The sequence below is a fragment of the Capsicum annuum genome, chromosome 9, assembly GCF_002878395.1.
Source record: "Capsicum annuum cultivar UCD-10X-F1 chromosome 9, UCD10Xv1.1, whole genome shotgun sequence".
Taxonomy (NCBI): Eukaryota; Viridiplantae; Streptophyta; class Magnoliopsida; order Solanales; family Solanaceae; genus Capsicum; species Capsicum annuum.
The window spans coordinates 18728582-18739738 of NC_061119.1; the positions used below are offsets into that span (position 1 = coordinate 18728582).

General features: G+C 31.6%; 1 long non-coding RNA gene across 1 annotated transcript; it reads left to right on the top strand.

Annotated features, from left to right (window-relative positions):
* Nucleotides 1-1299: 1299 nt before the first annotated feature.
* Nucleotides 1300-3742, top strand: LOC124887299. Its single transcript, XR_007044703.1, has 3 exons — nt 1300-1423; nt 2399-2498; nt 3686-3742. It is a non-coding gene; the product is annotated as an uncharacterized LOC124887299 (long non-coding RNA).
* The last annotated feature ends 7415 nt before the right edge of the window (nt 3743-11157 follow it).

Below are 11157 nucleotides of genomic sequence, written 5' to 3' on the forward strand. Positions count from 1 at the left end.
TGTAGTTGGTAAATCAGTAGAGCTTAATCTCCTGCATGAAAAGACATTGCTGGCTTGTATAGTCGGCACAATTCAATCTGGTTCTGGTGGTAGAATCAGTATTAGTTCAACGGTTAGTAATACTTGAATAGTGTGTAAGCTGTTTTTGAATTTTGTCACTTCCTCCTCCTAGTCTATAGTCATTTTTTCTTTGGTCTATTGATTCTAGTTCCTAATGCGCCTTAGAATCATTCCATGTATCATTTATGTCATCCACAACAATATAAAGTTTCCTATATTGACTTATGTGGATACATCGACTTATCATAATTTTGCTTCTTTTGACACCTTTTCAAATAAATAAAGTATATTCTCCATTCCAATGTATGGAACACTCCATTTTGAGATACCAAAATATTTGACCGTAATATGTTTCTGAAAACAAAGTCACAACTTTCAAGAACTCAAATTCTGTGGACTGTTCAAATCTTAAACTTTGATGTGATGTTTTCTGTATCATAGTAATATGTTCTACCATTTATTTAGTATTTACTTTCACAATTACTAATATAACATATAGGTCAAATTTAAATCTTTTGTTCAGTAAAATAACGTGATGTTAAATGGGAGTGAGAGAATATTAATAATTTTTTCACATTTGCCTGATATTCAACACAGGGGAAAGGTTGTGGAGAGGCAATAGTAAATAGATATTCTGCTGAACAGTATTGTTGGTTTTTATGCATTTAGAAGTTATGGTTTCATCACTTTTTGCCACATTTTCTTATTTTCATCATATCTTTATGTCATTCCACATTCTATTTATTTGTTATTATCTGCTGTCTTGTGTTTTTACTATCATATTATGTTGTTGTAGTTATTGTGTATTACTATCTGTTGATGGCTAAAGTTTATTTCTTCTGTGTAGGCGTGAATCAGTTCAAGCATATTTTCTTGGGTATTATAGACCTTAATAGTCTGTTGAGTAAACTTAAGTGTGCCTGCAATACACAGAAGTGTATTCATGCTGGTGGCAAACATAACGATCTAGATGATGTTGGTAAGGAAACTTACCACCACACTTTCTTTATGATGCTTGGTAATTGGTCATTTGGAGATTATTTCAAGAAAGAGGCCATTGGATGGGCCTGGGAACTCCTTACATAGGCAAGTTTTATCTCGAATAATAGTAATATTCTTGTATATTTTTAGTTGTGCTCCTAGCATAAATGTTGTATGATTAAGAAATGGCAGATGTTAATTTGTATAAATTGTTTCTCCTTGTTTGATGATTTTTGTGCAGGTATATAGACTGCCAAGTGAAAGAATTTACGCTACTTATTTTGGCAATTATGAAAAATCTGGCCTTCCAGCAGATAATGAAGCTAGAGGTCTATGACTTAAGTTCCTTTCCCCTAGCAAGGGGCTACCTTTTGGCTGCAAAGTATGTTATCACACTGTATCTTCTATTCTATCATCTTGTTCAAACTCATCAATTTCTATCTGGTGCATCAGTAATTCATTAAACTAAATCTTCTAATGAGGTAATATTCTCAGTATACTTGATATTTTTGAAATACATGAATCTTATTGAATCTTTAGAAGCATGTTTAGTTTTGTGGACATTACAATTTAGGACAAATTTTTTGATGAAGTGAGGCGGGGGCAATGATAAGTGTCATTGTTGCCTTAAAAATAACTATCCTTTTTGCTGATAAAAGGAGCAAAAAAGTGGCAATCATAATTTAAGTAGAGAAGAGTATGTATTGATAGGAACTTGTGGTAGCAGTGATAAGTATCATTTTCACATTGTAAAATTAAGTATCCTTTTTTCTGGTAAGAAAATCAAGAAGTTGTATCCATCATTTAATTGGAGAAAGTTAAAGGGTAGGCCCGTTAATATTTGAGTTTTGGAATTTGAAATGAAAGATTATCCCATTAAAAAAAAGGAAGGGAACAAAAGAAATAACTATTAAAGGTTTTGAGTACTTGTTGTACAATAACCAATGCTCTTAAGTAACTCTTTCAACCACTGAAATATTATTGTCTTTTAGTATGTGGAAATGAGAACTTCATTACTTGTTCAAATAACTTAATCATGATCTGATGATGATGTCTGAAAACCTTTCTTCTCCTTGTTAAAAGATTTTATTACTTTGAGCTAAGTCATTTAGATTATTTTGATCTAAGTCGTTCAGATTATTTCTCAACACTCTGCATTTTGAGTAAGACAACTTTTTGGGACCCTGCACCGAAATACACTTTGATAGAATTAGGAATCGTGATGCTGCATCATTTGTTAATAATGATGATCCCACTGTGATTGAGATATGGAACCTTGTCTTTATCCAGGTACCATTATCTCTAAAGTTTTGTTTTCTCATTGGAAAATATTGTTTAACTCTTGTGTCTTTTGCAGTTTAATAGATCAATTGAATGGTTCACAACCTATTTTGACTTTCTCAAGCCATTTTGATAAACAGCCTCACTGAAATGTTTTGAAAGAAATGTTCACGCAGGTAATTTTACTTCCAAGCATTAGTCTTTGTTATAATTCTCTATAACTAATATTAAACTTAGTTATGATAAGAGTCATGGAAGACATGAAAAGCAGAAAACATGAAATTCATTAATTAACTAATATTAACATAAGAAGTAAAAAAACTTAGATATGATAGAGTCATAATCATTAAAAGGAACAGAATAGAACAAAAAATTAAAAGTAATTCTGAAACATAACTAAATCCAAATCTAGAAAGTTAAAAGAAATCTAGCTAAAATTTTAAAGAAAGATTATCACAAGCCCATTGATTTAGAGATTTTTCTCCTTCTTAATCACCTTCTTTGGCTTGTTACCAGATAGCTGATCAACATCATCGGTAACTTCTGATATAGATCCTTCAATTTTGATCTACCTCTCTTTGCAGTATAAATCTTGATAAGAGAAATCTTCTCTGTATCATTTGAGGAATCCTAACATAAAAAGGAGAGTATGGAATAGTTATGTTAAAAATACATAAATAATGAAATATTTGTTATAAATTTTTTATATAAGTAAATAAAAGTTGAATACCTTATTAGCGTCTGTGGATTCTTCAACAACATTAATATGAGGTTCCAATTTTTAGATATAAATAGATTTAAACAACCTTTTTATGGTAAAATTTAGATTACTAACAATTAGCTTTTTTATAGTAAAATCATACATAATGTGACTGCATCTTCTTTTGGAAATTTCTTGTACTGATTTATCAGTTCTTCGTCTTCATTGATTTTTAAAACTCCATAGACTCGATCACGTGATTCAATATTTTTTTGTTTAACATTCACTCTAAACATGATGATTTTATCAAGAAGAACATCCAGCTTGATCGGATAGGAATACTCATAAGGAGAATCAAAAATCTAATATGATATTAGTTGTATTAGGTGTAAGATTCATAAAACAAAGTAAAAAAATATGACATACCTATAACAGATAGTCTTTTAATTCAGAAGCGAATTTTCAATGAGTGTGATTGCTTCATTATCCCAAAGCAACAAAGAGACGACTCCAGTATCATCCATTACCTTAATTTGAACCCTATACCTGATATCATATTATGTTTAAATATAAAATTATTGATTTAATTTGTAACGTTAAGAAAATTATATTTAGGTCAAACCTATGAGTAACTGTTTGATAATTCCGATGACATTCTTGCAGTAAAATGTATTCTTAGCAACTTCATCAACACTCTTCTGACACTTTGTGCATCCCAGGTATGACCAATTGCTTTTAAGTTCTAAGTTCACTACTTTTGCAACAATCCACAAATGTCCGACCTGTAAAAATAAAGAATAATCATGTATAAAAATTGTATTAAATTATACAATTTTATGTACTTTGCGTAGAAATTAATATAGAGAATATTTCACCTGCACGGAATCAAGTAACTCTTTAACAGTTTTAAATTCTATAGCACCAACAGCCAATTCTTCAGAAATAGAAAGACTATGCTAAGAATTTGCTTGACTTAACATTTCAGGGATAGCTTCAGACACACTTCCTAATCTGTATTTTTTTATATTAGTGATGCACATGATTTTTTTTTATTTTAGTAACAACATAAATATATTATAGTGTAAAAGAAACCTAAATTTAAAATCATTGGCTTAGGGAAGATCTGGATTAATCCACAGTTTGGGAAAATTTCATATGTTCTATACAGAATATACCCTTGTAAATGTTAAGATAGTATTACTGTATAATATTTTTTTAACTAAAAACAATATATGAAGTGTAAGTTAGAATATTGATAAACCTTGAAATTGATGCTCTCTTATAAGCTGCATAACAACAATGACAAGTTGATCAATTAAATTTTGCAAATAGGGCATGATTTTATCAATAAAGTCTCCAAAAAAGTTGTTGTAATTGTGCTTCTTCTACATTAATAAACAAATATTAGAAATTATGGCTTTAGGAAAATATTTAAACTTATTAATTGAATCACAATCTTACTTATGATCTTCGATAACAACATTCAAAAATTGATTGGTTGTACCATCTCGAAGCTAATGGGTTTGTTTTTTAGAATGACAAATAATTTGGCCTATGACATCTACAGGAAGATAGAAAATAATATAAAAATAGTGATACCTTGTAATTAAAAAAAATTAAAGAGTAACATAGGAAAAAATTTACCAAATAGTTAGAGTGTCATCAATGCCAATATGATTTTTCAAATCCTTAAACAAACAAAAATAAAAAATATTTAAGCCAAAATCCGAATCTATTGTCTCCAAAGCAATTGTCTTGGGTGTAAACTCTAGCTTAAAGTTATGTGAAGTATTTTTATAATGCATATTGTTAGGCTCAACAACGAAAGTATTCATAACATACAATTCCATTTATTTTATTGCATTTTCTTCTCCTTTGAAACGATGGACAACTGAACGTGGAATTGTTGCATGAATTCTTTCTCCCTACAAATAAATAAGTGAGAACATAAGTCAGAATTAATATGTTAGTATTGATACAAAAAATAGTAAAATCTAGAATAATTTTGAATACTTTTTCATCTTGAAGAACTAACTCAATTGAGAGAAGAAAAATTGTTTGTTTCTTGGTGTAGCATGCCACATACGTACTACCCTTGCCTTCAAGTTCTAGTCCATTTTATTATTTGTAATTTGACTTATATAATCAACTCTTGTCATATTATTGACTATGTGTTTGCAGAAAAGCTATGCTACAGGATTTGAGATAATTAAACATGCGTTGGATGTGTATTTATAGGAGACTGCTTACATTGTAGTTGACTTAAAAATAGAGAATAAGATTTATTTATAAAAATATAATTTAATCAGAAAAAGTTATAGTTGCTTAGTATCTTTGTTGTTGAAGTGGATGTGTGGGAGATTAGTGAAAAAAATAAAATGACGTGGGTAAGATGATAAATGTGATTTATATGTAAAATTGAAATTGTATTAGAAAAATATACAAACTGTTGAGTATGTTTCTTGTGAAAGTACTTGTGTGGGAGGTTAGTGGGAAAATAATAAGACGTGGATTAGAGGAAGTTTTAGGATTTGAAAAGAAGTGGAATACTGGGGGTTAATTCTCATATTGATATGATGGCTAATTAGGAATTTTGAGTAATATATTTGATTAAAAACTGAACTAACATCTTACAAATCAAAGCCTCACATGGATTTTTTATATCTCAATTTAAAAATATTGTCTTCTTTGTTTTTGTTTGAAACTTTTTATATAAGTTTATAGCTTTATTAATTTTTTTCATTATGTTTATCTAAATAGTGTAATATGCGATTCTGATTTTTTTTTCCTTATTTAATGTTTTTCCTATGATTAAAATAATTTTTTTATATAATATGACTTTTCAGTCACAGTTGTTCTTATAATTTTTATTTATATTAGAAGATTATTAATTACTTAATAAAAAATTAAACAGTTATTAAAACATGTAAGTTACTATTAACATTTTGCAACATCGAAAACTTTGTTTGCTTTAAGTATAGGAAAATAGAAATTTAGATATTGTAAAATTTATCTATATGAAAAACTGCGTAGGAAATTACCTTGCAATTTGCTTGAAAATAGAAAATGTGATTTATTTGTAATATTAAAATTGTATTAAAAAAGTTACAAATTGCTAAGTATATTTGTTGTGGAAGTGATTGTGTGGTAGGTTAGTAGAAAACATGAGTACGAATATCACATACTTATGTATAAAATGTTGTTATCTTTTTAATTTCTTATTGTACTACTTTAAATAGTTGTTTTTATTTCCTCAACTAACTGTTGGTGCTTTGTATTAATTTATGTATTTATGTGCATTTTATTTTTTAAACAGAAGGTAGATTTGTGAGATGATTGCTGAAAATTTGGATACCTATAGTGAATATAATATGACTTTTAAGTCACAATTATGTTTTTATAAATTTTTTTATTTATATTAGAAGATTATTAATTAGTTAAAATATAATTAAACAATAATTGAAACATGTAATTTACTATTTACATTTTGTAGATAACAAAGACTTTGTTTGTTTTAAATAAAGATAATACCCAATTACCCCCCTGAACTATACCTAAAAAAGGTTATGACACACCTCAACTTAAAGGCGGTCCTATTACCCCCGAACTAATAAAAAGTGTAATTTTGATACTCTTAGTGCCTACATGGCACATGCGTAGCACAACACACTGAAGTGTCTACGTAGGCACACGTGTGTGCCACGTATGTGCCACGTAGGTACTAAGGGTGTCAAAATTATACTTTTAATTAGTTCAGGGGGGTAATAGGACCCTCTTTAAGTTGAGGTGTGTCATAGCTAGGGGTGTTCATGGGTCGGTTTGGATCGGTTAGTGGTTAAAATCATAACCAAAATCAATTTTAGTCGGTTTTTGAATATGTAAAACCAAACCAAACCACAAAAAGAAAATAACCGCCAGTTTGGTTCTTGTCGGTTTGGTTCTGTTTTTTTATTTTTTTGGTTATTGACTAGCCTACTCCAACCATCTCTAGAATAAACTCCTTTTTTTAACCCATAGAAAAGAGTATCACATTGAATAATTTCTCATGAAATATTTGTACAGTGATGGACAAATGACACTATAAACTCTTAAAAATCATAACAAACACATTAAATAAAACTAACATTGAGATGAAAAGCATCAGCTTTGTATTGTATGCACTAAGAGTATCAAACAACATATAAACATATACATGTATATTGTAAAATAGAGCTTTGTGTTCTGTTACAGTGTAATGCAAGAAGAGACAGAGTTGGGTAAATATGAGTTATCTGTTTACTTTAAATACTAGCTAGGTGAGCTAATCATATAGGAAACGATTGAATAAATAAGAAGACATAAAACTACCATTTGAACCAGGGACCATGTGATACAAGTATGATCATGATCATGAGACTTTTGAGTATTTTTGAAGACTAGTCACTAAAGAGCTTTTTTGTCATTTCTCTATTATTTATAATGTTGTATAAATAGAACCTTGTAGGTTTTATTTTCTTAGTTTATGCTTGATATTGAAGACACTACTCTTGTGAGAGAGAGAGTTCTCAAAACAAAAATTAGGGCATAGCATAAGGGTGGATTCTCTTATGTGTTGCAAAGCTTGAGACTTTGGTGCTTTGATAGGTGGATGCCCCTCTTGTATCATTGTAAGAGTTAGGTGTTTGTTGTATGAAGTGTTAAATGTCAAAGAGTGAATATGCTCTTGGGTTATTAAGACTACATCAACACTTGTCTAACTATCTATCTTTGTTTCTTATCCTAATCTTGTAGTTTGTGTTTTTGTTGTTGAAGCCGTTTGGTTATTGTGGTTATAACATTGTTGTTCTTTATTTTTATTATCATAATATAGTTTGGTTTGATGCTGGAAATTAGGTGTTAAACACCTCATTACATATGTTCTTGTTGTGTTCTTGAATTTGAGAGGGGTCACCAAAAGAGGTCCATAGTTCCTTGAACTAGTGGACTGTTTTGGTGTTTATTTTTTTGTGTTCTTGGGTTGTCTTGTATCATTTGGTATCAAATCAAGGTTTTATTTTGTTTCAACAAAATGAATCTTAGAATTGTTATCTTGAAAATAAAAAAAAAAAAAAAGTGAAAAGAAAGAAAAAGAAAAAAAGTTATTGTTCACATTTTTAGGGTCTTTCAAAAAAAACTTGATTTTTGTGTGTTTTGTGTGTTTCTAGTGTTAGATCCTTATTCCCTAACACTATTAGAGTCTATAAATTGAAAATATCAACAAAAAAGAAGTGTCAAAATAGAAAATCCCCCCCCCCCCAAAAAAAACCTAAACCCGTTTTTGACCCTAGGTTAAATTTTGAGTTTTTCATTTTGTGTTTTTCTTGTGTTTTTAGTGTTAGATTTGTATTCTCTAACACTATAGGAGTATAGGGTTAGAATTTGATCTAAATTTGAGGTTATTTGAGTCATCCACCATTGTTAAGCTTGAGTTTGAAGATACCTGAAGGTGGGATCACATTGTGGGAGGTTGTTTTAAACTCACGTGTGTTTTGGTTTGTAGAATTTATATTGTATTATTGTGTGTGGCGTTGTGGACTGATTGGGTGTCTTGTTGGACCGTAACTTGAAGGGTTATTTTTGGTATAACCACAATGGAATCCAGGCTTCAAATGCTCAAACAATGAATAATAATGCCATCATTCTCATTTTGGCTCGCCTTGAAACTATGTCCTGAGATGTGGCTAGGTTGAATGTGGGTCATGAGAAATTAGATACGGATGTGGCATCAATAAGTGGGAGATTATAACATATGGAAATCCAAAGGAGTCGACCTTTCACACCTCAAAAAATTCCCCAACTAATACTCCCGGGACCATGCACCAAATGCTATATCCACCAATTTCCACAAATCCAACCAATCTGTACTCCCGAAGCCAAGAACAAGATAGATCAAACCATCTTCCACTTCACCAAGTCCAACAAGAAGGGCTTGGAACCCAAAAACCACCACCAAACCCGAACCCTCTCATCCAAACTCTACTTGACCAAAGACCTTACTATCTAAATCCAATCCCACCACTACAAGCTCCACTTAACCCAAATAGACCCATCCATGTTGAGGGCTATGGTAGGGGTGAAAAACATGGTGGTTATGGGCCATATGATGATGTTTACTTGAGAGAAGAAATAATGAGGGGTAGACATAGGGAGTTAGAACGAGAGGTGAGATATGGCCATCCAAACCGAGATGTAGGTCTTAATTCCATCAAAGTAAGCCTTCCTATTTTCAAAGGTGAGAGTGATCCTGAAGCCTACTTTGCATGGGAGTCATCTTATGACAAGATGCTCCAACTTAATGATCTCACCGAAGAAAAGAAAAGTTGCTATGCTATAGCTCACTTCGAAGGGTATGCTAATACATGGTGGGAGTATGTTAAACAGTTTGGGAATGAGATGATTGGGGGATAACCTCCTCCTTGGTTTCGATTGAAGAACCTTATATGGAAATGGTACTTACCCGAGACTTATAGGCATGATCTTCTTGCCAAATTGTATAATTTGAGGTAAGGGAGCAAGAGTGTCATGGCTTACTATGATGAATTTCAACAATTAATGTTGAAACTTGACCATCGAGGCGAGCAAGTAATTCATGACACTGTGCGCTTCAAGGTTGGGTTAAACAAGGACATCTCCACTCGCATGACGCTTCACAAATTCGACACCGTAGATGGCATCTTCCACGCTGATTTAGAGGTTGAGAGGGATCTCAAAGAGAACTCATTCATGGCTACCCAACCCGAGGCCACTAAGGGTTTCCAAAAACACCCTCCAAGGTATGAAGGTAAATTGAATTCTACTTCCAATCCCAAGGGGTTTCAATGCTTCAAGTGTCAAGAGTGGGGGCACAAGGCTAGTAAGTGCCCAAACTGGAGAAATATGATCCTAAGGGGGGGGGGTAGATTGTACTATCTTGGAGAAGAGGTAGGCATTGAATCGGTTAAGAATGATGATAAACTGCAAGATGGAGAACAAAAAAAAGCCAAAGTGTAAAATGAAGAGTATGGAGAAGATGTGTGGCTGGAAGAAAGAGATTGTGAAGTGCCTTTGTAAAAGAGGTCAGCCCGTGAATTTGTGGTCAAATTCCTCTCAATATGGAGAGGATGATACAAGTATGATCATGATCATGAGACTTTTGAGTATTTTTGAAGACTAGTCACTAAAGGGCTCTTTTGTCATTTCTCTATTATTTGTAATGTTGTATAATAGAACCTTTTTGGGTTTAATTTCTTAGTTTATGCTTGATATTGAAGACACTACTCTTGTGAGAGAGGGTTCTCAAAACTGAAATTAGGGAATAGCATAAGGGTGGATTCTCTTGTGTGTTGCAAAGCTTAAGACTTTGGTGCTTTGAGAGGTGGATGCCCCTCATGTGTCATTGTAAGAGTTAGGTGTTTGTTGTATGAAGTGTTAAAGGTCTAAGAGTGAATATGCTCTTGGGTTGTTAAGACTACATCAGCACTAGTATAACTATTTATCTTTGTTTCTTGTCCTAATTTTGTAGTTTGTGTTGTTGTTGTTCAAGCACTTTCGCTATTGTGGTTGTAACATTGTAGTTCTTCATTTTTATTGTCATAATATAGCTTGGTTTGCTGCTGAAACTTAGGTGTTAAACACCTCATTACGTGGTGTTCTTGTTGTGTTCTTGAATCCGAGAGGGGTCACCAAAAGAGGTTCATAGTTCCTTGAACTAGTGGACTGTTTTGGTGTTTGCTTTCTTGTGTTCTTGGGCTATCTTGTATCACCATGGTAACTCGTATTGTGAAAGCTGAAGTAGAAAGAGTAAGGTAGGGATCGAAGGGTTAACTTATTAGTAATAGTAGGTAGAGTTGGGTTTGAGTTTGGGGCTTCGGACAATTGGGCTAAAGTATTGGTTGGGCTAGACATAGATTAAAATTTTTAGTTTTAGATTAAATTTAATAAAATATTTATATTTTATTTATAAATAATTATAATATATATATATATATAAAATTTATCGGTTCGGTTTGATTATTTTCACGATTTTTTAAGTAAAATCATAACCAAACCAAATAACATCGATTTTTTAAAATAAAAAACCAAACCTAACTAAACCAAATCAAACGTCGGCTTTTTTAATTGGTTTGGTTCGATTTACG